The 27854-nt window shown below is 45.1% G+C and overlaps 1 long non-coding RNA gene across 1 annotated transcript; it reads left to right on the top strand.

The window, feature by feature from the left end:
• Positions 1–11718: 11718 nt before the first annotated feature.
• LOC149125627 (uncharacterized) lies at positions 11719–27854 on the top strand. The gene is made up of 3 exons (XR_016236730.1): positions 11719–11951; positions 15557–15636; positions 27207–27854. It is a non-coding gene; the product is annotated as an uncharacterized LOC149125627 (long non-coding RNA).

Below are 27854 nucleotides of genomic sequence, written 5' to 3'. Positions count from 1 at the left end.
TTTGTTGGTTTACTCTCCAAATGGCCACAATGGCCAGAGCTGGGCCAATCCAAAGCCAAGAGCCAGGAACATCTTCTGGGTCTCCCCCATGGGTGCAGGGGCCCAATGACGTGGGTCATCTTCTGCTGCTTTCCCTGGTGCATTAACAGGGAGCTAGATCGGAAGTGCAGTAGCTGGAACTTGAACTGGAGCTCATACAGGTTGCTGGCACTGCAGGTGGAGGCTTTACCCACTATGTCACAGCATTGGCCCCAGCTGGATGGTCTTTTAACGTTAAATACAAACTTTTCTATTTGAGGGTATCAACATTCACTTTGTCAGGTTAGGAACTTGTAAGCTATTCTGAAGCACCTTTTTTTCCCACATATTCAATATGTAATCAAGTCCTATTTTGCCACGATATCACTGCCTCTTGTTAGATCATCGTGAATGAACTGTAACTGCCTTCTAATCTCTTAAATTACAATCTAAACCCCTCAATGTGTTTTTCATTCATTATATATATCTAACATTTAGAAATTAGAAAAGGTGACAGACATAAACAAGATAAAATATATAATCCATTGAAATATTTGTTCATTCATTTAATCATACAACTAATTACCAAATGGATTCTATAGCAAGTAGTAAATAGGGTTCTGGGTAAATAATAATGAACAAAGTAGACACTATCTATGCTTACATGGATGGGTATAAATCTATATATACTTATGACTTGTAATCTGCTATGAAGAAAAGAAGAGAGAGATAAGAGAGAGAATGGCAGGGATGAGGGGATCACCCTCTAGCCAAATTAACTTCTCTGAAAATTAATCTGATCAGGTTTCAAATATTTCTTTTACTCCATATTACTTGTAGGATTAGACATAGACTCTAAAATGACTCACAAGGAACCCTCATGTCTAGCATAATACCAGAATCACTGGGCTTATCAAATGTTAGTTGAGCGGATGAACAGTGGAGTGATAATACTGAACAATTGTTTTAAGACAACACTGTACCTATTTACATTAATAAAATTTGTTAGTTTTTAAAGATTGCCAAATACTTCATTAAAAGGAAAGAAATGATTCCATCACTCTTAAGCCCAAATTGCATTTAGAACTATATTTTTATCATTGAAAACACTGCTAGAATTTTAACAGAAATATCAGCAATGTTCTATTACTATAAAGTGTAAAATATTGCCTTTTTGTGTGGCAGGGGAAGTCTGTAGAAAGGGTAGTGAAAAACAGATTGACATTTGGTCATTATTTCTTATCAAGGGTGTTTTACTTGTAATGCTATTTGACAGCTATATTCTAGGTCTGACAGCATTGAACCAGCTTAATTCCCACTGAACTGCTCTAAATAGGCAGTATTGCAATCAGTTTAACAACCCCTGGAGGCAATAAAATCTCTCCTTTGAACAAATACTCAAGGGGAAGAAATCTAAGATTTATAAAGGGCAGCAAGCATTCAAGAAAGGGGCAAAGTTTATGTGTGAGCCTATAATTGATGTTTCCTTTGTTGGAAAAGAAAGCTTGAGGATGCTTTAAGAATTAATCTTTAACAAGTTCTAATCTGCACTAACAAGTGTGTTCAAGATGAGTGAAAGAGATAGATGATTCTGAGAGTTGAGTTGCTTCCAGCCAACTAAGAAAATTTGGAGGGGTCATAGAAGTATGAGAAAGGAACTTGAAAATCAAACTGGAAGCCTTTAGCTGTGTCTCTTTGATGTCTGTGCCAGAGGGTCGCCATCACCACCGACAGTATTCATTAGACTTTACGATTGGCTCATGGTTTGGACTTGCTTAATACGGATGTACCTGTATGAAGAAAATTTCACTCAAATATAGTATCATCCTCATTCTAAATGAACTTGGCAGTTCTACTTCTGTTGGTAGTAATTTAATTAAATGTAGTTTAAGCAGGATTTCAGTTAAGATAGTCACAGGTTTAAATCTGCTCCCACCAAGACTAGCTATGTATCCTTGGAGATTCATTTTTGTATCATCATTCACAGTTGTCTCATCTGTAAAATGGGATTGACAGCTCTTATCATCTGAGGATGTTTGGAAATATGCAGCTTTAGAGAGGTGCTTGGACTGGGCGTTTGGCATAGTGGTTAGGACACTGCTTGGGGGACCTGCAACCCATGTCAGAGAGCCTGGGGTTGAATCCCAGATCTGCTTTCTTCACCTTCTCCTTCTTTAATAAGTCTTTTTTTTTTTAAGATTTATTTATTTATTTGAAAGTCAGAGTTACACAGAGAGAGGAGAGGCAGAGCAAGAGAGAGGGAGGTCTTCCATCCGATGGTTCACTCCCTAGTTGGTTGCAATGGCTGGAGCTGTGCTGATCTGAAGCTAGGAGCCAAGAACTTATTCTGGGTCTCCCATGCAGGTGCAGGGGCCCAAGGACTTGGGCCATCTTCTACTGCTTTCTCAGGCCATAGCAGAGAGCTGGATAAGAAGTGGAGCAGCCAGGTCTCGAACCAGTGCCCATATGGGATGCCGGTGCTCCAGGCCAAGGTGTTAACCCACTGTGCCACAGTGCCAATGTTCTTTTTTCTTTTTTAAAGGTTTATTTATTTGCTTGAAAGGCAGAGTTACAGAGAGAGATGGAGAGGCCAAGAGAGAGATCTTTTATTAGCTGGTTCACTCCCCAAATAGCCTCAATGGCCAGGGTGGGGCCATTTGTCTCCCATGTGGATAGAGAGGCCTAGAGACTTGGAGCATCTTCCACGGCTTTCCCAGATGCATTAACAGGGAGTTGGATCAGAAGAGGAGCAGCCAGGACTCAAATTGGTGCCCATATGGGATGCTGGCACTGTGGGCTGCAGCTAACCTGCTGTGCCATAGCACTGGCCCCTTCTGCTTCCTTCTTGCTAATGTATAACCTGGGAGACAACAGGTGATGGCTCACACTCTTGGGTCCTTGCTACTCAGATTGAATTCCTGGCTTCTGAGTTCAGCCTGGCCCAGCCCAGCTATTGTAGACATTTGGGGGGGTGAATCAGTGAATGGCAACTCTCTATCTTTCAAATAAAGTAAATAATTAAAAAAAAACAAACAAACTTCAGGCCGGCGCCGTGGCTCAATAGGTTAATCCTCTACCTTCGGCGCCGGCACACCGGGTTCTAGTCCCGGTCAGGGCACCGGATTCTGTCCCGGTTGCCCCTCTTCCAGGCCAGCTCTCTGCTGTGGCCCAGGGAGTGCAGTGGAGGATGGCCCAAGTGCTTGGGCCCTGTACCCCATGGGAGACCAGGAGAAGCACCTGGCTTCTGGCTTCGGATCAGCACGGTGCACCAGCCACAGCGGCCATTGCAGGGTGAACCAACGGTAAAGGAAGACCTTTCTATCTGTCTCTCACTATCCACTCTGCCTGTTAAAAAAAAAAAACACAAAACTTCAGTAATACCTATCTCCACCTCTTTATTTATGAGTTATGTTCAAATGTATTTTGTTTGTTTGAAAGGCAGAGAAAGAAAGGCAGGTACACACACATACACACACACACAGAGGGACAGACAGAAATCTTCCACCTACTGGTTCACTGTCCAAATGTGGACAGCAGTCCTGGGTCCAGCTGAAGACAGGAGGCAGGAACTCAATCCAGCTCTCCCACATGGGTGACAGGGACCCAAGTACTCGAGCCATCACCTGCTGTCTTCCAGAATGGGCATTAGCAGGAAGCTGGGGTCAGAAGCAGACTCAGAACTCAAACCCAAGCACTCTGACACCAGAAGGGAGTGTCATAACTGCTGTGACAAATGCCAACCCCTAATCTTTATTTTTATGTATAATTAAATATAAGTATACTTCAAAAACTTTGTAGAAAAACTGAATTAAAAGATTATTTTTGTGCAAATCTTTAAAAATATCCATGCATAGTTTTCTGATATGTTTTATATTAATTTTTTGAAGACATTGTATATATTTATATATACATATATACACACATATATATGCTTATATATGTGTGTAAGCATATATTTATGTGTTTTTAGACTTATTACTTATTTTACAGCTTTGATTCTTTACCGTTTATTGAAAAATTTGTTTTATTTTTGATTGAAACATAATAATTGCAAATATTTATGGGCTATGTACTTCCCCATTATATCCATGTTTTGGGCTGCAACTTCTGTAGCACTAATAGGACTAGGTGAAGGGATAAATCTCCCATGCTTTCTTTATATGAGCTGTTCCTCCCAAAGGGGCCACCTCACCTTCAGCCATCTACTCAGTTATTTACATTCTGTTCATCTTCTGGGTTTCAGATGAAATATTGTGTCCTCCAGGAAGCCTTCCTGACTCTCCCAGATATGAAAAAAACTGCTCCTAGCTGGTTTTCAAAGACAATTTATTTAATTTTTTTCTTAGTGAGTGTGTGTATGTGTGTGTGTGTGTGAGAGAGAGAGAGAGAGAGAGAGAGACAGAGACAGAGACAGAGACAGAGACAGAGAGAGATCTTCCATTTGGTGGTTTACTCCCCAAATGCCTACAAGAGCTGGGCCTGGGCCAGGCTGAAGTGAGGAGCTGAGAACTGAGGACATACCCAGGGTCTCCTGCATGGGTGGCAGGGACCCAACCACTTAAGCCAGCACCTGCTGCCTCCCTAGATGCACATCAGCAGAAAGCTGGAATTGGGAGTGGAGCCAGGACTCAAATCCAGACTCTTTTTTTTTTTTAAGATTTATTTATTTTTACTTGAAAGTCAGAGTTACACAGAGAGAAGAGAGGCAGAGAGAGAGAGAAAGAGAGAGGGAGAGATAGAGAGAGAGAGGTCTTCCATCCAATGATTCACTCCCCAATTAGCTGCAATGGCTGGAACTGTGCCAATCTGAAACCAGGAGCCAGGAGCTTCTTCTGGGTCTCCCACGTGGGTGCAGGGGCCCAAAGACTTGGGCCATCTTCTACTGCTTTCCCAGGCCATAGCAGAGAGCTGGATCGGAAGTGGAGCAGCCGGGACTAGAACTGGCACCCATATGGGATGCCGGCGCTTCAGGCCAGGGCGTTAACCTGCTGCGCCACAGTGCTGGCCCCGAACCCAGGCTCTTGATATGAGATACGGGCATCCCTACCACCTGCAGTCTTAACCACTGCACCAAATTCCTGCCTCCTTCTGTTTGCTGTTAGAGCACTCTACAAAATAATCTCTCCTGCATTGCCATTGTGGTAAGTACTTTCCCTGCTGACTTGTATCTAGTCCTGTCCTTCTGAGCACATGAGACGATTGAACCATCTTACCTCCTTGAATTCAGGTGTGGCCGAATAGTTTAATTTGGCTGATGATTTGTGAGCAGAATTCATGCTCTTTGTTTTTGTGCTCAGCTCCCCACCCCCTTCTCCTTCTCATTGTCAATTTGGTTGATGGAAAGGTGAAATGGTGCCTCGTTATATGGGGGGGCAGCTGCCATGGAGAGTTCCTAAAATAAGCAGCAGACTTGGCACAGGTGAGCAGAGGCCCTTGTTGCCTCTCAGCCGCAGAGACTTGGGGGCTGTTGGTTACCGCATCCTATCTTGACTGATACAGTCCTTGCTGGGCCATTTTCTTGCTTCCTCGCCCATCCACATGTCTGGCTGAGGGAGGAGATTGTCTTGCTCATCATTCTATCCCCAGAGCCTTGTTACAAGACTGCCTGACACATGGAAGGCAACTAATAAATCATTCATGGAATGAAATAATGATTCTGTATCAAGGAAGGATCTATCTGAAGATTTAATTTCCACAGCAGGCAAAACTTGGCTTGGTTCTGATGTGAGAAAAAGTGATAGAGGACTGTTATTTGAGGGGAAAAATAATGATCTTCATTCCATATCTAAAAATAATTTCTTTTTAAAAAAGGAAATGTCTCATCATTCATAGAAAATTATCTATGGACAGGAAATGAAATGCTTACTTGTCTTTATCAATAACAACAGGGAAATATTCCAGGAGCTGGAGAAAGAAGCCTGCGATATGAAGTCCCAGTCAAGCACTTGTTACTAGGCATCGTCCACACATTGGTCATTGTATGCTGAGTGACTGCGTGCACTGTGGTGGGTGGAGGAAGATCTAATGTCTTTTCCTGAAGAGTTTACGGTCAAGTAGAGATAAACAGGGGGAAAGAATAATAGAAATGCTCTTAGGAGAGTAATGTCAAGGAAGGTTACATGACTTCTGAGTTGGGGCATGATGATTTCACAGAAGCGGGCCCTGCCGTGGCGTGAACTCACCTTTAGTTTTCAACTACCAGCACCTGTATTCATCTTCAGACACCAACATGACCAGAGGCTGACCTTCGGTCATCATCTAGACCATACCAGCTCAGATACAATAAAATCCATGATAGCACTAGCTGAGCAAACGCACACTCTTCCAGTTTGCTTGTTCAGGTCTGACCAACCGCAGCTGTTCTTCTGAACTTATCGGGACTTTCACTCTTTGACTCTGTTTAAACTTTCTCTTGTCTCACCCTAGACCTGTGTGGATCAACATTTTTGGACACTCTTCCACTATTATCCTTAATCCCTTTACTTCTTTACTTTTCCTTGATGGGTTCATTGGGAAAAAATCTCACCTTTGGTCATATCACCTGTGGCCTTCTCCTTGTTTGTATTTAGGCTGCTATAGAAAATCACAGGTGGATTGGACACATTTGAAAGCCTTTCTCAACAATGTTGCAGTGGAATCGTTTCTGAGAGGAGGAAGGTGGTCCAGGCAAGAGGCTCGGAGTCACCACACAGACCCCGGGAGTTGGGTGAAAGCAGGCTTGAGGCAAGCAGCCCGCAGACTCCTTTATTTCAGTTGGTACAACAGCTTATACAGCCAAGACCAGCCAATCTGGTCAAGGGGCGGTCTATGCCCCAACCAATCACAGCCTGTTGCCAGGCAGTTTCCAAAGCCATCCAATCACAGCCTGTTGCCAGGCAGGCTCCATTGCTGGGTGGGATTCAAAGCCATCCAAACACAGCCTGTTGCCAGGCAGGCTCCATTTGCCATGTGGGTTTCAAATCCATCCAATCACAGCCTGTTGCCAGGCAGGCTCCGTTGCCAAGTGGGTTTCAAAGCCATTCCTGAGTAACTGACGCCCACTTGCCAGTGGCCACCTTGGCATGGCCTTCTCATTCCACCACAATTGTTTCCACTTTAACCAAGACCTAGCATTTCTCAGCAACCCTCTCATCCATGCTGAGTGTTCTTTCCAATCCTCCATGATGAGTATTTCAAAACTTTTCCTCTTTCCTAATATTAGTGAACGTACAACTTTTTTTTTTTAAGATTTATTTTATTTATTTGAAAGGAAGAGTTACAGAGAAGGGGAGATAGAGATAGAGATAGAGATAGAGATAGAGATAGAGAGAGACCTTCTGTCTGTTGGTTCACTCACCCAGATTACCACAACAGCCAGAGCTGGGCCCGGCTGAAGCCAGGAGCCAGGAGTTTCATCTGGGTCTCCCATCTGGGTTCAAGAGTCCAAGCTCTTGGGCCAACTTTCAGTGCTGTCCCAACTCAAGCACTACATTTCCCTCAAGTTCCTACCATACTATTGAATAGTAATCTTTTTCCAATCCTAGTCTTGAGCTCCTGGTGGGCAGAGACGTCTTATTCTTTGTACCCACCATACCCCTTTCCCACTTCCAGAGAACACGGGAGGCACTGAGTGATAATGGTACAACAACAGCAGTGGTAGGTATTGTCACCTTCCTTCCATATGCCAGGCACAGTGCTAGAACTCTTACATTTGATACAGTTCTCTGCTTTCACCCAGAGTGCATTTCTTTTAAAAAAAAGATTTAAACAGAGAGAGAAAGAGAGAGAGAGAGGTCTTTCATCCACTGGTTCACTCCCCAGATGGCAGCAGTGGCCGGAGCTGGGCTGATCTGAAGCCAGAGGCTTCTTCCAGGTCTCCCACAGGGATGCAGAGGCCCAAACACTTGGGCCATCTTCTACTGCTTTCCCAGGCCATAGCAGAGAGCTGGAAGGGAAGCGGAGCAGCCAGGACTCAAACTGGCACCCATATGGGATGCTGGCACTGCAGGCAGTGCCTTTACCTGAACCGCCGTAATGCTGGCCCTGAACCCTGTCACTTTCTAGCACATCTTCAGCAGATGAGCTTGCTGTTTTTTTTTTTTTTCCCCCAGGAAAATACAAACCATAAATCGGTGCTACTTAAACTTCCTGCAATCAAACTCCCCCAAAATGACCGATGGCTACAGCCACCCTGTTCCCATTTAGCCTGTTAAAATGAAATGTTGGACTTCTGATGATCCTAGGTCAATAATTTGGGTATGGATTAAAATGCTGGGTGGAGGGAAGGAAAGAGAACATGTTTGTACATCAAGAAAAGGCCTTAAGATAGAATGCTGAGGAGTAGTGATTTTATTGTATTTATTAATTTGAAAGTCAAAGTTACAGAGGCAGGGAGGGAGAAAGAGATCTGCTGGTTCACTTCCAAAATGACCACAACATCTGAGACTGGGCCAGACAGAAGCCAGGAGCCAGGAACCCAGTCTGGGTCTCCCAGCTGGGTGGTAGAGACCCAAGCACTTGCTCCATCTTCTGCTACTTTCCCAGGCACATTAGCAGGGAGCTGTGTCAGAAGTGGCGCAGCCGGGTCTTGAACTGACTGCTCATAAGGGATGCCGGTGTCCAAGGCAGCTGTTTAACCTGCTGTGCCACAACACCTGCAGGAATAGTGATTTGAGAGAGAGAGAGAGAGAGAGAGAGAGAGAGAGAGACAGAGACAGAGACTGAGAAAGAAGAAACGGCCAAAGGAATTGACTGAGAAGGAGCAGTTAGAGCAGCGGCAGGTGAAACAGGGAAGTATGAAGCTAAGCAGCAAAGGAGGAGGAATTGACGTTTCCAATCTTCAGAACCTCCGGATGCCAGGGAAGATAAAACCCAAGATGTGTCTTCTGGATCTGTCAGCAAACAGATTATTCAGGACCTTGGTGAGAGTGCTTCAATGGAGAGACAGGGACAGCAGCCAGACTGGCGTGGGTTGAGCCGTGAACAGCAAGTGAGGGAAAGGAGATTGAGGCGGCTTCTACCTGAAGAAGTTCAGCTCAGGAGAGGGGCGGAGAGACTTACGGAGGGGACAAAAGCTATTTATCTTCTTGATGGTAGAAACTCAGTATATTTCAATGCCCATGGAAAAGAATACGTAGAAAGGTAGAGGTTAAACAAATAAAAAGGTAGGATATTTGGTGGAATAAAGCCCACATAAAAGAAGGGAAGACTGAAATCCAAAGCCTTTTGTAGCTTCCTCTTTTTTTACCTGTGGTAGACTCTCTTCTTTTTACTGTCTATAATTCTTTCATGCTTTCAAACATTATCTACATGATAATGACTTCCAAATCTATAGCTTTATGCAAAATCAAGCTCCTGAGCCCCAGAGCCTTTTATCCAGCTGCCTGCTGGACAGCTTTCCCTGGCTATCCGCAGCCACCTTAGGCGCATTCCATTCAGGACGGAATTTATTATGGTGTCTTCTGAACAAGCTGCCTTTTGATGTTTCTTATACCAGGAAAAGATGCAGCCGCTCAGCCAGAAACCTGGTGGCCGCCTGTAACTCTCCCTTACTCTCCTGGCCTCTCCCCCCTCTTCGCTTCCTTGGTTAACTACAGGTCTTGAGTTAGATTTCCTCTTCTCCAGGAAGCCTTCTGTGGTCTCCACAGTTGGGGTGGGTGTTTTGTCCTGTGTGTGCTCACTGCATTGTGTACATTGAAACAAGTACATTTTTTTTTTTTTTTGACAGGCAGAGTGGACAGTGAGAGAGAGAGACAGAGAGAAAGGTCTTCCTTTTGCCGTTGGTTCACCCTCCAATGGCCGCCGCAGCCTGCGCGCTGCGGCCGGCGCACCGCGCTGATCCGATGGCAGGAGCCAGGAGCCAGGTGCTTTTCCTGGTCTCCCATGGGGTGCAGGGCCCAAGCACCTGGGCCATCCTCCACTGCACTCCCTGTACATTTTTATTTGTTGTTTTCTTTTTCTATACACTGAAGCCCATGTTGTTAGGCAGGGACTGTGTCTACATCACAGGTACATCCCCAGAACCTAGGACATATATTTTTTAAAGATCTATTTTATTGGGGCCGGCGCCTTGGCGCAGTAGGTTAATCCTCCGCCTGCAGCGCTGGCATCCTATATGGGCACCGGGTTCTAGTCCCGGCTGCTCCTCTTCCAGTCCAGCTCTCTGCTGTGGCCCAGAAAGGCAGTGGAGGATGGCCCAAGCGCTTGGGTCCTGCACCCACATGGGAGACCAGGAGGAAGCACCTGGCTCCTGGCTTCGGATCGGTGCAGCACCGACTGTTGTGGCCTTTTGAGGAGTAAACCAGTGGAAGGAAGACCTTTCTCTCTGTCTCTCTCTCACTGTCTGTAACTCTCTACCTGTCAAATAAATAAATAAAATCTTTAAAAAAAATCTATTTTATTTATTTGAAAGACAGAGTTACAGAGAGAGGTAGAGATGGGGGGGGGGTGTCTTTCATCTGCTGTTCACTTCCCCAAATGGCTGCAATGGTCGGAGTTGGGCAGATCCGAAGCCGGGAGCCAGGAGCTTCCTCCAGGTCTCTCCCACGGGTGTGGGTGCCCAAGGACTTGGCCCATCCTCTACTGCTTCCCAGGCCATAGCAGAGAGCTGAATCAGAAGTGGAGCAGCTGGGACTCAAACCATCGCCTACATGGGAATGCCAGTGCTGCAGACTGGTGCTTTAACCCACTGTATCACAGTTCTGGCCCCCCAAAACATATTTTGAGTGTTAAATAAATATTAGTGGAATGAATGAATATCTGCTAACACTTGTACAATACTTCCAGGCATTTTTATGTTTATTATATAATTTAATCTTCTTATACAATCTTGAGGGATAGGTATTATTTTCTCTATTTTTCTCATGGAAAAAAATGAGCTCAGAAAGTTTTAGTGCCCTTATTTAAAATCTGTACGTGGCAGAGTGGGATTCTTGTTTTTGGTATTTATCTCACAGCTCACTGCCTCGCAAAGATAAGGAAATATTTAAAATATTTATTTATTTGAGGGGTAGAGAGAGAGATAGAGAAAAGAGCTCCCATCTGCTGATAAAAATGCCTGTGGGGCTGGCGCTGTGGCGTAGCTGGTAAAGCCACTGCTTGCAGTGTCAGCATCCCATAGGGGTGCCGGTTGAGTCCTGGTTGCTCTGCTTCCGTTCCAGCTCTCTGCTGTCGCCTGGGAAAGCAGTGGAAGATGGTCCAAGTCCTTGGGTCCCTGTACCCACGTGGGAGACCCGGAAGAAGCTCCTGGCTCCTGGCTTCGGATCAGCCCAGCTCTGGCCACTGCGGCCAATTTGGGGAGTGAACCAGTGGATGGAAGACCTCTCTCTCTCTCTCCTTCTCTCTCTGTGTAACTCTTTCAAATAAATAAGTAAATCTTTAAAAAAAAAATGCCTCTATGGCCAGGACTGAGTCAGGGCTGAAGCTGGAAGCCAGGAACTCAATCCAAATTCCTCTTGTGGTGGCAGAGGCACAGCAGAGACCCAGTTACTTAAGATGTCACTGCTGTCTCCCTTAGCAGGATGCTGTAATCAAAAAGCCTGAGCCAGGAATCAAACCTGTGTACTCTGAAGTGAGACGTGAATGTCTTTTTTGGTTTTTTAAAGATTTATTTATTTATTTGCAAGGCAAGTTGCAGAGAGGCAGAGGCAGAGAGCTAGAGAAGTATTCCATCTGCTGGTTCACTCCTCAAATAGCCTCAACGGCCAGAGCTGGGCCAATCCTGTGGCTGGAGCTGGGCCAATCCAAAGCCAGGAGCCAGGAGCTTCTTCCGGGCCTCCCATACGGGTGCAGGGACTTGGGCCGCTGCTTCCCAGGCTCATTAGGAGGGAGTTGTATTGGAAGTGGAGCTGTATCAGAAGTGGACTCAAACCTTAGGTGAGGGCTTAACCTACCACGCCACAGTGCCGGCCCCAAGACGTGGCTGTCATAGCTGCTAGGCTGGATATGCAACCAAGGTAAGGAAATTCTAGTCGGGCTAACACTGGCTTGAGGTTGCAAGGTCTCCATGTGGAGTGCCAGATATTTTCTAATTTTTTTAAAAAGGTTTTATTTATTTATTCAAGAGGTAGAATTACAGACGGTGAGAGGGAGAGACAGAGAGAAAGGTCTTCTGTCCATTGGTTCACTCCCCTAATGAACGCAATGGCCGGAGCTGGGCTAATACAAAGCCAGGAGCCAGGAGCTTCCTCCAGGTCTCCCATGTGGTTGTAGCGGCCCAAACACTTGGGCCATGTCCACTGCTTTCCTAGGTCGTAGCAGAGAGCTGGATCGAAAGTGGAGCAGCTGAAACCAGAACTGGCGCCCTTATGAGATGCCGGCGCCACAGGCAGAGGATTAACCCACTAAGCCACAGAACTGGCCTCTCCTTTTTTTCCACGCGGGTGATCTCTCAGGGAAGTTGTCAAGCCTGGCTGACACCGTGCTCCCCTGGGAACTTGTCAGATGTGCAGAGCCCCCAGCCCTGCTCCCAGAGGTGCTTGTTCAGCAGGTCTCAGTGAGGTCCACCACATCCATGTTTATTTATTTATTTATTTGAGAGAGAGAGAAACAGAGAGGTCCCACCCCTTGGCCCCTGCCCAAAGGCCCACACAGCCGAGTGCTGAAGCTGGGAGCCAGGAACTCCATCCAGATCTCCCACATGGGTGGCAGGAATCCCATCACTCAAGGCATCACCTGCTGTCTTCCCAGGTCTCATTAGCAGGAATTTGGAGTCTGGAGCCAGAGCTGGGGGTTGAACCCGTGCATTCTGGTAGGGGAAGTAGATGGGTGTCTTAGCCACTAAGTCAACTATTTATCCCCCAATCCATGTTTTTAGTGATCACCCAGGACATTTTGAAGTACCTGGTCTCCTGGCAGATATTTAGAAACTACTAATTAAGTTACCTGTCAGCCGGAGGCTGTATAAGGTGACATCAAAAACTTCTTGGAAAGCACCTATTATGAAAAACTATGTATGCATGAATTAAATTTTTGTGTGTGTCACAATAAACTTGTCATTTAATTCCACTTCCCAAGATCTTTTTTTTTTTTTTAATTTTTTAAAGATTTATTTATTTGAAAGGTACAGTTATAGAGAAAAGAGAGAGAGAGAGAGAGACACCTTCCATCCGCTAGCCCCCTCCCCAAATGGCTGCATGGGCTGGGGCTGGGCCAGACGGAAGCCTGGAGCCAGGAGCGTCCTTCGGGTCTCCCATGTGGGTGCAGGGACACATGGGTCATCCTCCACTTCCCTTCTAGGTGCATTAGCAGGGAGCTGGATAGAACTGGAGCCTGTATGGGATGCCAGCATTGCAGGCGGTGGCCCCACATGCTACACTACAACACCTCAACCTCCACACCCCAGCCGTGAACTTCTTGAGGTATCTTAGTATGTGGTTTTTAGGCAGGCAGGCATTTACTCTCACAGCTCAGCCGTGGCAGCCCTAGCTAAAAAAAAACTATTGATTACCGAGTACTGGCTGGGGAAGGGTTGGAAGGATGCCAAGAAATTCCTTTGGTTTTTCAAAATCCCAATAAACCAGTACTAATAGATTGTACATACAGAAAGCAATATGGCAGTAATTTAGGTTGTGAAATGCATTCCTGTTAAATCGCCTTTATCCTCCATAGGATGCGGCTGGTCTGTTAGATTAGCTTAAAGCCCTAAATATGGGTTCAAGTTTCTTAGCAATCATCTGTGTCCTATACGAGTAAAAAGCAATAAGCGTTTTGTCTGCAGCAAGCTAAATCATCCTGGGGGAGCGGTTTACATCATTAGAGTAACAACATAAGTTGTCACCCGCCACTGCCAACCATATTTCTGGTGACTTAGAAAAAGATTATGTTTAGCAGACATTTTCTGGCTTGTTTTAGTTTGTGCATGGGCAGAGGCTAGGCATGCTGGCAGAGTGATTGTCCTGATTTCATGTACTTTTAATACGGTTTGTCTGGGTAAGTATGGACAAATGTAGTCGAGGACTGGGTGAAATGCTCCATGTCAAAGCAATCGCTTTGTGATTCACTAGTAGGCTTCGAGAGCCTGCTCTCCTCAGAGCCGAAGCGAGCAGCACGCTAAATGCTGTTTGACACCAAACTTTCTTTTCCTAATGCTGGACACAGCAACAAAACTGTCAGCCAGGGCAGCCGATGTCTCTTGCCATCTTCAAGTTTCTTCCACCTGTGTGGCCGTCCCCCTGGCCTGAGCTACTGCTGGTCCTCATCTGGCTCACAGCACTCCACTCCGGTCCCACAGTCTCTCTCCTTGTCCTTCGGGGGGCGGGGGGGGGGGATGCACAGTTCTCCTCCCCGCAGCCAGAGAAGTGAAGCCCAGAGTGTTTAGCTGATGTGTTCAAGGCCTTTTCAAGGGCTTCGTGCCGAAACAGAGCAAGAAATTATGTCTTAGGAAATATTTTCTACTAGATGCTGTGATATAAACTCTCCTTGGTAAACAGTTTGATTCTAATTCCCTCTTTGTCTCAACACAGTAGTGGCTCCAATTTCAGCTGCATCTTCCTTGAGGTTTTTTGCTCAAGTCTTAGAGATCACAAAATTACCCCACCCCACCCCTTTACAATTGTGAGGATTTCTTCCTTTCTTCCTTCCTTCCTTCCTTCCTTCCTTTCTTTCTTTCTTTCTTTCTTTCTTTCTTTCTTTCTTTCTTTCTTTCTTTCTTTCTTTCTGATTTATTTATTTATTTATTTATTTATTTATTTGAAAGTCAGAGTTGCACACAGAAAGAAAGAGAGGCGGGGGTGGGGGGGGGAAGAGGTCTTCCATCCACTGGTTCACTCCCCAGTTGGCCGCAAGTCCCGGAGCTGGGCTGATCCGAAGCCAGGAGCCAGGAACTTCTTCCAGGTCTCCCACACAGGTGCAGGGGCCCAGAGACTTGGGCCATCCTCTGCTGCTTTCCCAGGCCATTGCAGAGAGCTGGGTCGGAAGTGGAGCAGCTGGAACTTAAACCAGTGCCCATGTGGGATGCCGGCACTGCAGATGGCAGCTTTACCTACTACACCACAGCGCCGGCCCCATATCTGCTTTCTTAACTAAGCAACATTATGCCCCTCACCTAGTAACCATTCTTGGAGAAAGAGATTTCACTGGGAGAAAATGATGTAATGAACCTTTAATCTGTACCATATGCATCAAGGCTTAATTCCTTAAAAAATTCTTTATTCTCAGTGAGCATATTTCTTTTAAATGAACCCAGACTGAAAATACAAGTGGGGAAGGGAGGGGCTGAAGCAGTGTGGAAGTCTGTGCTGTCTGGGGTGATTCGTTCTTGGCAGATGTCTCTCTCATAATGACTTGACATTGTTAGTGAGGGTTGCAGAGCGCTCAGGAATCTCCGTGGCGAAACTTTTCTATTTCTGTTCTTGTTTCTGTGGTGCCCATTTTCTTAGTTACTCCGTGAAGCTTGCCTTCTTTGTGGCTATTTCGTTCCCCACCACGAGCCACTGTTGCTGTGATGGGCTTTGCAAAGGGAGAGGGTAGTTGTCAGACTCAGAGACCAAGAGGCTCTGAGACGTTTGCTTCCTTCCCTCTGATCTCGACTCCAAGGCGTTTGCTTTGTGATTCTCTGCAGATTTATACCTCCTCACTTTGCGTTCTCTTGGAGGGAGCAACCGGGGTATGCCGCGTGACACTGGCGGCACATGGTGGGCGGTAAGTGCCTGCACGTGAGTAGCCTTTGAAGACGGTGCGGATAGTTTTAGGGTTCAGGTCCTATGGGCAGTTGTGTGGACCTGGTCTTTGGCAGGGGCGTGGGTGGGAGGGCAGAGAGGAAGATGGTTTTGGGACCAAGCAGCTGGAACTACTTTCAAGCGAGTAGGAGAGTCTAAGTGAAAAGGCTGGCAGACAACAAGCCCAGCCTGTGCAGCTCATGGTTCTCCAGGACCAGATCTGTTTTTTTTTTTTTTTTTTTTTTTTTAAAGATTTTAGTTATTCGAAAGGCAGAATTACAGTGAGAATGAGAATGAGAGCGAGAGACAGAGATATCTTCCATCTGCTGGTTCATCCCCAAATGCCCACAAAACCCATGGCTGGGCCAGGCTGAAGCCAAGAGCCTGGAGAGTCATCTGGGTCTCCCACGTGGGTGCAGGGGCTCAAGCACTTGGGCTATCTTCCACTGCTCTCCCAGGCGCATTAGTGGGGAGCTGGATCGGAAGTGGAGCAGCCGGGATCACAAACCAGTGCCCATATTGGATGCTGTCATTGCAGGCAGTGGCTTACTGCACTATACCAGAATGCCAGCCTGTTTTTTCTTTATTTTAGAAAATTTCAGATTTACAAAAAAGTTGCCAAAAACAGTACATGCCAATAGGAGGGTACTTAAATGTTCATGGAAAATGTAGCTACAATATAAGTTCATTTTTGGTGCCCCAAGTTTTTTTTTTTTTTTTTTTTTTTTGTCAGGCAGAGTTAGTGAGAGAGAGAGACAGAGAGAGAGTTATAGACAGTGAGAGAGACAGAGAGAAAGGTCTTCCTTCTGTTGGTTCACTCCCCTAATGGCCACTATGGTCGGCAATGTGTCCCAAGTTTTTGAAATCCATGCATAGCTTCTTGTTTTTTTTAAAAAGAGTTTATTTATGTATTCATTCATTTAAAAGGCCTGGAGTAACACAGAAAGGGCATGGGGGTGGGGTGGGGAGAGAGAGATAGAGAGGGAGAGAGAGAGAGAGGAAGAGGAAGAGGATAATCTTCCATCAGCTGGTTCACTCCACAAATGTCTGCAACAGCCAGGGCTGGGCCAGGATGAAGCCAGGAGCCAGGAAGCCCACCCTGGTCACCTACTTGCATGGCCCAGGCCCAAGTACTTGGGCACCCTCTGTTGTCTTGCTGGGTGCATTAGCAGGAAACTAGATCATAACTGGAGCATCTGGGACTGGAACCAGCCCTTGTAGGTATCACAAGCGGTGGCTTAACCTGCTGTGCCACAATGCCGGCCCCTAGTCTTTTCATTATTTACACTTCTTATGAACTTTTTGAAGACCCACATAATACATTATACATATACAAAATTTTTTTCAGAATAATTTGAGAATAAGTCATAGATATGCAACTTTACTTCTATATATTTCACTATAAAAACAGTGATACTTCCCATAATATAAGCAAACTATAATTACCAAAAACATGAAATTAACAGGGAGAAAGTATTAATTATTAGCTAATCAATCAACTTCATTTAAATTTGGTCAATTATCTGATTAATTTCCTTCATGGCAAAATAAAAAAAATTATCATGGTTCAGAATTGAATCCAGGATCACTCTTTGTATTTAGTTGTTATGTCCTTTTAGTCTTTTTATTCTGGGACAATTCCTTGGTTTTTATTATTTTGTCATGATCTTGACATTTTTGAAGCACATAGGATAGTCATTCCTTGGGAAGTCCGTGGTTTATTTACTATTTCATCACAATCAGACTCAGATGGTACATTCTGGGCAGAGAAACCACAAAGCCATGCGTATCCCTTTCAGTGCCTCACCAAAGGAGGTATATGATGTCCACACACATCATGAATGGTCATGTTAACTCTGATCACTTGGTCAATCTGGTATCTGATGGATTCCTCCATGAAAGCGTGATCTTTGGTAATTAGTGAGTGCTTCCTGGACAGGTACTTTTAGACTATGCAAATATTTTATTTCTCATCAAGGTATGCTCACTAATTATTTTAGAGATTTATTTATTGATTTCAAAGGCACTGTTATATATGTTTAGAGAGAGAGAGAGACAGACAGACAGAGATCTTCCATCTGCTGGTTCACTCCCCAAATGGCTGCAACAGCTGGAGCTGGACCAACCTGAAGCTAGGAGCCGGGAGTTTCATCTGGGTCTCCTATGTGGGTGCAAGGGCCCAAGTTCTTGGGTCAACTTCCACTGCTCTCCCAGGTGCATCAGAAGGGATCTGGACTCGAATTGGTGCCCATATGGGATGCTGGCCCTGCAGCCAGTGCTTTACCTGCTGTGCCACTAGTTTTAACATCCATTAATGATTGTTTCCTGAAAAAAATTATTACTATGGTGGTTGTCAAATGGTGATTTAGAGTTTGATCATTCTGGGGCCAGCACTGTGGCATAGTAGGTTAAGCATCTGCCTGCAGTGCCGGCATCCCATCTGGGTGCTAATTTGATTCCTGGCTGCTCCACTTCGGATCTAGCTCCCTGCTGATGGCCTGGGAAAGTGGTAGAGACCCAGAAGAAGCTCCTGGCTCCTGGCTTTGGATCAGCTCGGCTCCAGTTGTTGTGGCCATTGGGGAGTGAACCAGTGGATGGAAGACCTCTCTCTTCTCTCTCTCTCTCTCTCTCTCTCTCTCTCTCTCTTTCTCTTCTCTCTGTAGTGATGACTCTCAAGTAAATAAATAAATAAATATTTAAAAATTTGATCATTCCTGGGTCAGCATTGTGGTAGCGCTGGCATCTCTTATGGGCACCAGTTGGAGTTCTGGGCTGCTCTACTTCTGATCCAGTTCCCTGGTAGTGCATCTGGGTAAGCAGCAGAAGATGGCCTAAGTGCTTGGCCCTTGGCTACAGATGAGGGGAACCTGGATGGGATTCTGAGCTCCTAGTTTTGTCCTGACCCAGGCCTGGCTATTACAGTCATTTGAGGAGTGGCCCAGCAGATGGAGAAATCTCTCTCTCTCTCTTTCTCTCTATCTCTGACTATCTCTCTAACTCTGCCTTTCAAATGAATAAATAAATCTTTAAAAAATTTCATCATTCCTTCTATATTTATTAGTTGGGATTTTATCTTAAGGAAAATCAACCTCCCTCCCTTCTTCCTTCCGTTCTTACTTTCCTTTTCTCTTTTCTTTCTTTCTCCCTCCCTTTTTTCTTTCCTTCCCTTCTTGGCTCAGGGAATATAATTATACAAGGGGCCTTTAACAGTTCCTGGAAAATTCACATTATAAAAAAAACCCCAAAATCCTATGCATGGGTTTCAAAATTTTTGGCACCATACATGAACTTACCTTTGAAAGCCATTTTAACAAACCTTTAATAAAGATTTATCTATTTATTTGAAAGACAGAGTTGGGGGAGGGAGAGAGAGAGAGAGAGAGAGAGATTTTCTGTTTGCTGACTCACTCACCAAATGTTCACAACAGCTAGCATTGGGTCAGGCCAAAACCAGGAGTCAGGAACATCTGGGTCTGTGACATGGATGGTAAGGGTACAAGGGCTTAGGCCATCACCCTCTACCTCCTAGGCACATGAGCAGGAAGATGGATGAAAGTGGAGGTGAGAATCAGTCTCAGGCACTGCAACATGGGATGTGCTCTTCCAAGTGGCAGCTTGACCTGCTGCACCACAATGCCTGCCCCTTACAGACTTTAGAAAATACCTTATGTGGTATGGGTTGTAGTTCAATACAATGATTCCTTATTTTAATACTCAAATAGATCCAGATTTAGCTAGTGAGAAGTTCTTTGAAGTTGGCATCTGTATTCTATCAACATGGCTTCACCCATGTTGAATACTACCCTATTATCTTTTTGTAAAAGATGTATTTATTTATTTATTTGAAAGGCATAGTTACACACACACAGAAAGAGAGAGAGAGAGAGAGAGAGAGAAAGATCTTCCATCTGCTGGTTCACTCTCCAAATGGCCACCACGCCTAGGCTGGGTCAAGCCAAATCCAAGAGCCAAGAACTCCATCTGTGTCTCCTACATGGGTGCAGAGGCCTAAGCCCTTGGGCCATGCTCTGCTGCTTTCCCAGGCTCATTAGTAGGGAGTGGGATTGGAAGTGGAGCAGAAGGGACTCCAACAGGTGCTCACAGGGGATGCGGGTGTTACAGGCAGTGGCTTAACCCGCAATGCTGCGCCTACTCCACTCCCTTGTACAGCAAGATGTTCTCAGCTCATCTTGTAGCCCTGGAACCAGTCATTTCATTGTGAGTCCTAGTACCTTTTGGTGAAGAAAAGGCATTAGGGTGTGTCAATCAATCAGGCTCATTATGTATTCATTAGATACACACATACACATCTATGTATAACTTCTGTGTTTACGAGGCTCCAGCTTTTGCTATTCATCTAACAAGGCAACGAGAGAGGAATTACTACTTTGTGTTCGGTTCGTCCTTTTAAAGATTTCTAGGACTTGAGTTCATCAAGTTTAAAGCGACCCTTCCTTCTTTTTCCATCTATTTTAAAGTTGCCAATGCTAGCACATATGCTACAGAGTATCACATATAGATCAATGCAAATGGCCAGAAATAATAGAAACAAGAAAGTCTTACCTACTGCTCTCAAGTGCTTATCTGCAGAAGGATTTGAGGGTGGACCATGGCCATACTGGGACATGTGAACTTGTTCTTCTAGTGAGGCAGGTGAGATGGAAAACTTTGATTTATTTGGATGTACATGCTCAACACTACTCTGGGGAAAAATGCCAGTATTTCATTTCAGCCCCTATTGTTATGTTGTCTGACCACGTTGGCTAATACTAGCTGGTATACAATGACGAAACTGCAGTAAAAGATGTACAGCATTTAATGTGCAAATGGTTATGAAGACTCTTCAAAAGAGGGGCTAGTGCAAGGTTTCTCAAACTTAGTTGTCTATGGGATGCCCCATTTTGGAGCATTTAGATGAATTTGTATCGCATAAAACAGCTCTGAAAAATGTTGTGGCTCATATGCTCACTCACACAGTGAGTACCATGGAGCCCGAATGTTGCAAAGGCCTTAGAAAATGTGATTTGCTCTGAGCCCCTGGATTCTCCTCATTTAAATCCTGGTGATGTTTTTTTTTCTTGGGCCTGTGGTCTCTTTGCCCCAGCATTCTGTGCCCCTCATCAAATGGAAGGTTTTCGGTTTTCATATTCCTATATTAGTGGGGTCTTACATATGTTTAAGAGTTGGCAATATGCTAATCACTGCGTACTTTTGAGAAATGCCATCTCTAATATCCTCTGGTTCCCTACAGGGGCCTGCCCCATTCGCTGCCAGTCTGCCTTAAATGTACCTCATGAAGCCAACTTGGAACACTTAGAACATGTGAGAGGGGTGACTTCACAGAAGCATCAGGGGTACACACGGTTAAACAGCACTGCATACTACATTATTGCCTGTATTACTTAAAAATTATTTAGTAAGATTAATTGAGAGTTGAGCATTTTAAGAAATCTACATTTTTACATTTATTTAGTTCTTTTCTCCAGAGGGCTACATAAAATGCAAGTTAAACTTTAAAATTTTCTTGCAAATAAATTACATTATATATATTTCTATTTTATCCATCTAAAATAATGAGATCGACTAACAAATCTTTGTTATACTGATGTTTTTCCCTGATGGATGTTTACTAATGCTACTAACTACATTCTGCCAATGTTTTTAAGAATCATGGACAAAACATTTTGGGTCCCTGAATGGGCTTTAGATCTGTAAATCAATCCCATGGATTATTTTAAATTACTAATCATAAGCAAATAGATAAGCAGGAATGACTATAAATTGGGTTAATTACTGTAGCTCAAGTTTTAGCTCATAATTTTGACTTTCAAAGGCTACACAAACCAATTTTGTACTCTTAGATTATAATGAGCAGTCTTTATTCTTTAATCAGTTCGCCCCGTATCTAGCTGTCTAATGTAACATTCCTTTGAAGTCTAGAAAGATCTAACATAATTGAAGAAATGTCGAACTACTTGACTCTTTTTTTTAATATAAAGGAATTAAACATTAATCAGGTTTGTGCATCTCAATTAAGCCAATTAAAATTATCACAGAATGCAATGCATGCGGCAATAGGTAGCTTTAGTGCTTGAATACATTATCAACTTTCACCTAATATTCCCAGCTGCATTGTGTTTGTTGCTCAGGAGTAAATACAGACCGGAGGTCCATATTAGCAAGTCCACTAGTTAATACAGCCTGGCAAAGCCCTGGCAAAAGAAACACATAAAATGGTGTTTATTCAACGACTGCTGATATTGCTGGAACTCACCTTAAATCTTTCTGCCAAAGAAGGAATCCTGTAATTACAATGATGACTGGTGCCTTCATCCAAATAGCCCATTAACTGTTCAATTTGCTTCCCTAACAACTGGGAAACGCAGTTTTGGTCTTGCAGGCTGCAGTACATACACAAAGTCCATATAATTACTAATAATTTGTAACAAGTGTTAATTGATAAACAGCTCCCTCTGGTAGCTTAATTAAAGCTGGAGGAGAGCTAGGCGATTTACAACTGGGATTGATCTCAATTAGTCAACAAAATCTGTGTAGTCTGTTCAAAGGAGAGTAAGGAAATTTAGCCTAGTGGGGCTTTGGGGATTTGGTCTCGTCTTGCCTGCTTCTTTTTTCTTCAAGAAGAGAAATACAATCAGAAGAGCCGTGACGCTCTGTCAGGAGCGAGCCACCTCGCTTCTACCAGGTGTGACTGGTAGGCTCTTCAGCGTTTGTGCTGCCTGTTGTTTATTCTCTGTCAGGTTACTGGAAAATATTCAAGCATTTGCTTTTATTACACCCACTGGTACACATTGCTGAATACCAACCCTGAGGGACCAAAAAGTAGAAGGAGAAAGCAATTTTTTAAAAATGTCAGCCTTTCATCTTGCAGATCTGTTTGCAAACTGGCATTTGGGGGCTGTAATTAAGAGGCAGCCTGGGAAAGGCAGCAAGGGGGACTCCAGAGGCCCGGGGAGTCTCATGAAGCCATCCTGGCGGCTGCAGAACTCACCTTACGGTGGGAGGCGACAGTAAAACCCCAATCTGCACGTCGCTGACTGCCCCAGTGGAATAGGGGAAGGAAAAAGTGTCGTGTGTACCCAGTGAAATCACAGGCTGGCTGCAAACAGCTGCGGAAACATTAATTAATCTGTTTGCAAATAAATCGGGGATGTGTACGAGCCGCAATTGTTGTTATCAACAAGCCAGGATGCCGTACTTCCTAGGTTTGTTGTATTTCCGGAGCACTTTTCTTCCTGATGCTGGAAAATCACCAGGGCCCGGCCAGCGTAGGTTTGCCCCTGCTCACTCTGGGGTGGGCCTACTCTGTTCACTCCTGGGCGCCCTGCGTGGAGGTATCCAGCCCTGGCCCTCCTGAAGGCCGCACCTCCTTTTGGTCACGGTGTGTGAATCAAAGAGAATGAAATATTCTACAGAGCAAACAGATGTGGACTGAGTGATTTTGTAATGTTAAAATGCTTCGTAAGCGGCACACTTGCTTAATTTGTTCTCCCTGGGCTGTGGCAGATTCTAGTTGTCTTTGACACTTAGATGATCAGTGTTGTTTCCCTGGGGTTTACTCATTTTTACAAAGTGATAGGATAGGTTGTAGGAATGGAGACTCTGAAGGGACTTGTCGTGTCAAAGTTTGAAGCTCCAATGTCCCCTGTTTTTCTGTCCCTTTTTCCTGTAGATGGTTTAAATTCAGTAAACACTCATGTGCCTTCTCTTTATTCAATAGATATAGATGGCCAGTGTGACCCAGGTATCCTGCCAGGTGCTGAGACCCAGGCAGTTCAGAGAATGTAACTCTGGCCTTGGAGGGGCTCATGGTCAAGCTCAGAGGTTGCTGTTTTTTTTTTTTTTTTTCAAAGGGTCAGATAAATGGTTCTAAGCTTTTGGTATGAGAAAGTCTCTGCTGAAACTATTGGCTTCCGCTAGAGGATCCGAGTAGCCATGGCCATTATGTACGCGAGCAGGCACAGCTGTGTTCTATTACAACTTGACAAGAACCAGTGGTAGAGTCAAGGAAAAAAACCAAAATACAACCTACAGTGACCATGACCCTCTGGGGCACATGGAGGGGACGCTTTGTCCAGGTTTGGTGGTAGTGGTGATCATATGTTCAAAGCAGTCTTTAGAGGGACTCTAAGCAAAAACATCTTGGTAAACATTCCTTCTGAGAAGGTATTCAGAGAAAGGGAAAGGCAGGCAGAGCCTCCTGGGTAGAGGTTACAAAATGGGTCAAAGTACAGGGTCAGCATGGTGTGAGTGGTAGTATCCCGGAAATGTTCACCAACCGCCTGATTTCCCTTCTCCTTCAAACCTCGTGGGAGACCGCACTTCTCCATTCTGCCCTACAAGTAAGCACGTTCATACGACTTGCTTTGACCAAGGAACTGTGAGAGGTGACCTGGGGTATCTCCGGGTCAAGTGGCCAGAGCCAGTGTTCCATCTTCCACCTTGACACGCCTTGTTGTAGAGATCACAGAAGCTCGTATTTAAGACCTCCTGCTTCCTTGTTCCTGAGAAGTTATGACAGCACCGGATGACGAGGGTGGCATTTGGGTCAGCCTTTGTTCAGTAAAGCCACCACAACACTGAGGCGGGTTTGGTATTCCAGGATAGGCATAGTCTAATCTGTTCAGACTGTTGCAATGTGTTCCTGAGACTGAAAATGTTTGTGGAAGGCTTGGTCCTGGGGTAGACACAAGGACTTCAAGGAGTTGACAATCCACTGTCTTTCAGTTATGACACAAAGCAAAATCCTGTAGAAACTTTGAGAGAAATAAAGAAGTCCTAGAGGACTATGGAAAGGAGGGAGGCCCATTCTAAACTCCATCAGGGCAGGTTGCTTTAAAGGAATGCCATTTGAGTTATCAGGAACAATTGGGGTTTTATCAGGCAATTATGAGGGAAATTCAAAGTTAGTGGAAAATGAAATTAAAAGATAAGATCAATTTTTTGCAAAAAGCTTTTGAAATCCAGGCATTTTTATGACACCTGTTCCCATGAGCTTGTTGAAGATCCTCTCATATATGCACTGAAAAGGAAAATGCAGAAAAACAGTAAGAAAACAATAAGACAAGCCTGGGAGTCAAAAAGTATAACTTGAAATTATGAAAATAAAATTTCAGCAAGGCAAGGAAATGGTCCGTCCATGGGGTCCTTCTACACCATGTGGAGGGGTTTCAAATTTGAGGCAGAGTGGGCAGATCAACTGATATGGAATCAGAAAATGTGGTTTCTAGTACTTTCATACCACTTACCAGAGAGGGAGGAAAAGGCTGTTTTTTCTCCATTGCCCCCAGCATTATAGCCCAGTAGAGCCAAGGGAGTGCAGGTTGGGTTTGTAATGAAATGCTGCCCTCAGGCTGCCATAGTCATGGCGAGGGTCCTGATTCTTTCCGTGAAAACAGTAGGTAAAGACCCGGAGGCTGTCATTTGGACGGAGGTGGTGGCTGGATGTCAGGGCACCAGGTGATAGTGCTTAGGCTTGCCTGATTCGGTTACAATGATGGTGAAACCAAGGCCTGGAGACATTCCACGAATCACAGGGCTCGTTCCTGGCTGAGCCTTCACTAGAACCAGTCTCCTGTCTTCCAAGCCAGAGCCTGTCACACCACACTACCTGCAGAAGCGGAGAATCTTGGCAGAGGATCATGTTCCTCAAGTGTCCCCTGAGTGATACCAGAAGTCAGGGGGCAGAAGTTGGATCTGGGGGTGCATGGAGGATCAACTTCCCAAGGGCAGGAGAATTTCCACCATATATCCCCTTGCTTAGTGCAGTTCAAGGGAACATAGAATTTACATAGACATGATAGTCTGGGACCTTAGCCTAATGGTTCTATTAGTATCCATTTATGGGATTATAATTCTTGCAACTGTGCAAATTCTTTAAAAAAACCCTATTAATAGTTACAGCAATACTTTAAAGTGGTTAGTGTCAATGCATTATTATTATAGGAGTAGCAAGTTTAAAATTTTATTTATTGGGGAAGTAGATGGCAGACACACATACAGAGCAAGCAAGTTCCCATCTGTTGGTGCACTTTTCAAATGCCTGCAATGGCTGAAGTTCAGTTGGAGAAAGAGTCAGGAGCTAGGAACTCAATCCCAGTCTCCCACATAGGCATCCAATTACTTATGACATCACTGCTGCCTCCCAAGGTCTGCATTAGCAGGAAGCTGGAGTCCAGGACTCAAACTCAAATCTAATGTGGGATGTGGGCATCATAACTGTTAGGCTAAACACCCAACCCTAGAAGTACTAGAGATATTTTTTTTAAAAAGATGCATTTATTTATTTTAAAGTCAGAGTTACAGAGAGGGAGGGAGGGAGGGAGGCTGCAGTGGCCAGAGCTGGGCTGGCCAAAGCCAGGAGCTTCATCAGGGTTTCCCACATGGGTATAGGGGGCCAAGCATTTGGGACATTTTCTACTGTTTTCCCAGGCATATTAGCAGGTAGTTGGCATATGGGATGCCAGCACCACAGGTGGTGAATTTACCCACTAAGCCACAATGCCAGCCCCTAGAGTTATTTTAATGGCTCTCTCCTTCAGAGGCAGTGAGATGTGGAGTGCTGAATCAGGAGTCAGACAACTTGGATTTAGTCTGTTTTCAGGACTTACCAACCTTATCACATTTGTGCAAGACTCAACTTTTTCAAAAGGGAAAACTATTGTCAAACCTTTGTAGCTAAAAGGCATTATTTTTGCTGTTATCAATTTTAAGAAGTTGTTTTTCCAAGTTCAGTTAAGATAAGAATGAGGGGCTGGCGCTGTGGTGTAGTGGGTAAAGCCAGTGCCTGCAGTGCCAGCATCCCATAAGGCCTCCAGTTCAAGTCCCGGCTGCTCCACTTCTGATCCAGCTCTCTGCTGTGGCCTGGGAAAGCAGTAGAAGATGGTCCAAATGCTTGGGCCCCTGCACCTGCATGGAAAACCCGGCAGAAGCTCCTGGTTCCTGGCTTCAGATCGGCTCAGTTCTGGCCATTGTGGCCATTTGGGGAGTGAACCAGTGGATGGAAGACTGACCTCGCTCTCTCTCTGCCTCTCTGTAATTCTGCCTTTCAAATAAATAAATAAATCTTTAAAAAAAAAAGAGGAATGATGGCTGCCTTAGGAAGCCCACACTGCCTGGTTAGGGCACCGGAGCCGCGCTAGGACTAAGCCATTTTGCTGCCCTTGGGTAGTTTTCTCTGCTCCTGTAGGGTGAAGGCACCGCGTCTTAGTCTTCACAAGGCTTTACTCTCCACTTTTTACTAGAGGGCCTATTACACACTTGTTTTTACCATTTTTCTCTTCCATTTACCTGGGAGCTCATTTAAAACATGTCTAGCAAATCTTCAGATCTTCACAGAGTGAGGTAAAGTGGAACTGCAGCATAGGTGAGTCATACCTACCCAGATGGATCTAATTACACATAGCTGGGGAGAGGCAGAGGGGAGGAGAGAGAGGGAGGACGCAGGGAGGTGTAACCAGGGCAGGACGTGGTGCCATTTCATGAGCCCGAGCCCTGGACTCAGCATCATCTTCCGTCTTCCTCTCTCTCACACAGACCCCGTTCCGCTGCGCCTCACGTGGTGTGAGCATGTTGCGGTGCTGGGTGTGACTCCCGTGTTCAAAGGTACATCTTTTCCCCGCAACATGGCTGCGAAACTCAGCCAATCACCTCACCTGTGCTCTACTGAAATAGCTGCAATCTGTTCAGAGCCCGGAATCAACTGGCTCTGCTGGACTGAATGACAGACAGGCTGCTAGTCTCTGCCACAACGCCTTCCTGAGAGACTTTCCAAGGACAGTGTCACCTGTGCTGCATGTCCCTCCTCTGCCTTCTGATATGGACTGTTGGGTCTCCCTCGCACTTCAGAAATATTTGAGACATTTCCCTTTGTGGTCAGTTTTGGCCTTAGTGATGCTTCATTTTTAGATACTGAAATGTCCAGGTCAGGGCCAGTTTTGGCCTTGAGGTTAAGATGCCTACATCCTACCATCAGTGCCTGGGTAACATCCAGCTCTGGCTCCCGACTTCAGCTTCCTGCTAACTCAGATTCCAGGAGGCAGCAGAGATGGCCCAAGTAAACTGGGTCCCTGCCACCCATGTGGGAGACCTGGCTTGAGTTCCCGGCTTCTCAGCTTTGCCTGCCTAGCCCCAGCCATTGTGGGCACTTGGGGAATGACCCAGCAGATGGTCGCTTTCGCTGTC

Source organism: Oryctolagus cuniculus, chromosome 7 (genome assembly GCF_051225735.1).
Source record: "Oryctolagus cuniculus isolate XC-2025 breed Fujian yellow rabbit chromosome 7, ASM5122573v1, whole genome shotgun sequence".
Taxonomy (NCBI): Eukaryota; Metazoa; Chordata; class Mammalia; order Lagomorpha; family Leporidae; genus Oryctolagus; species Oryctolagus cuniculus.
Note: the sequence above shows the minus strand (reverse complement) of the source record. Positions and strands in the feature narration are given on the sequence as shown.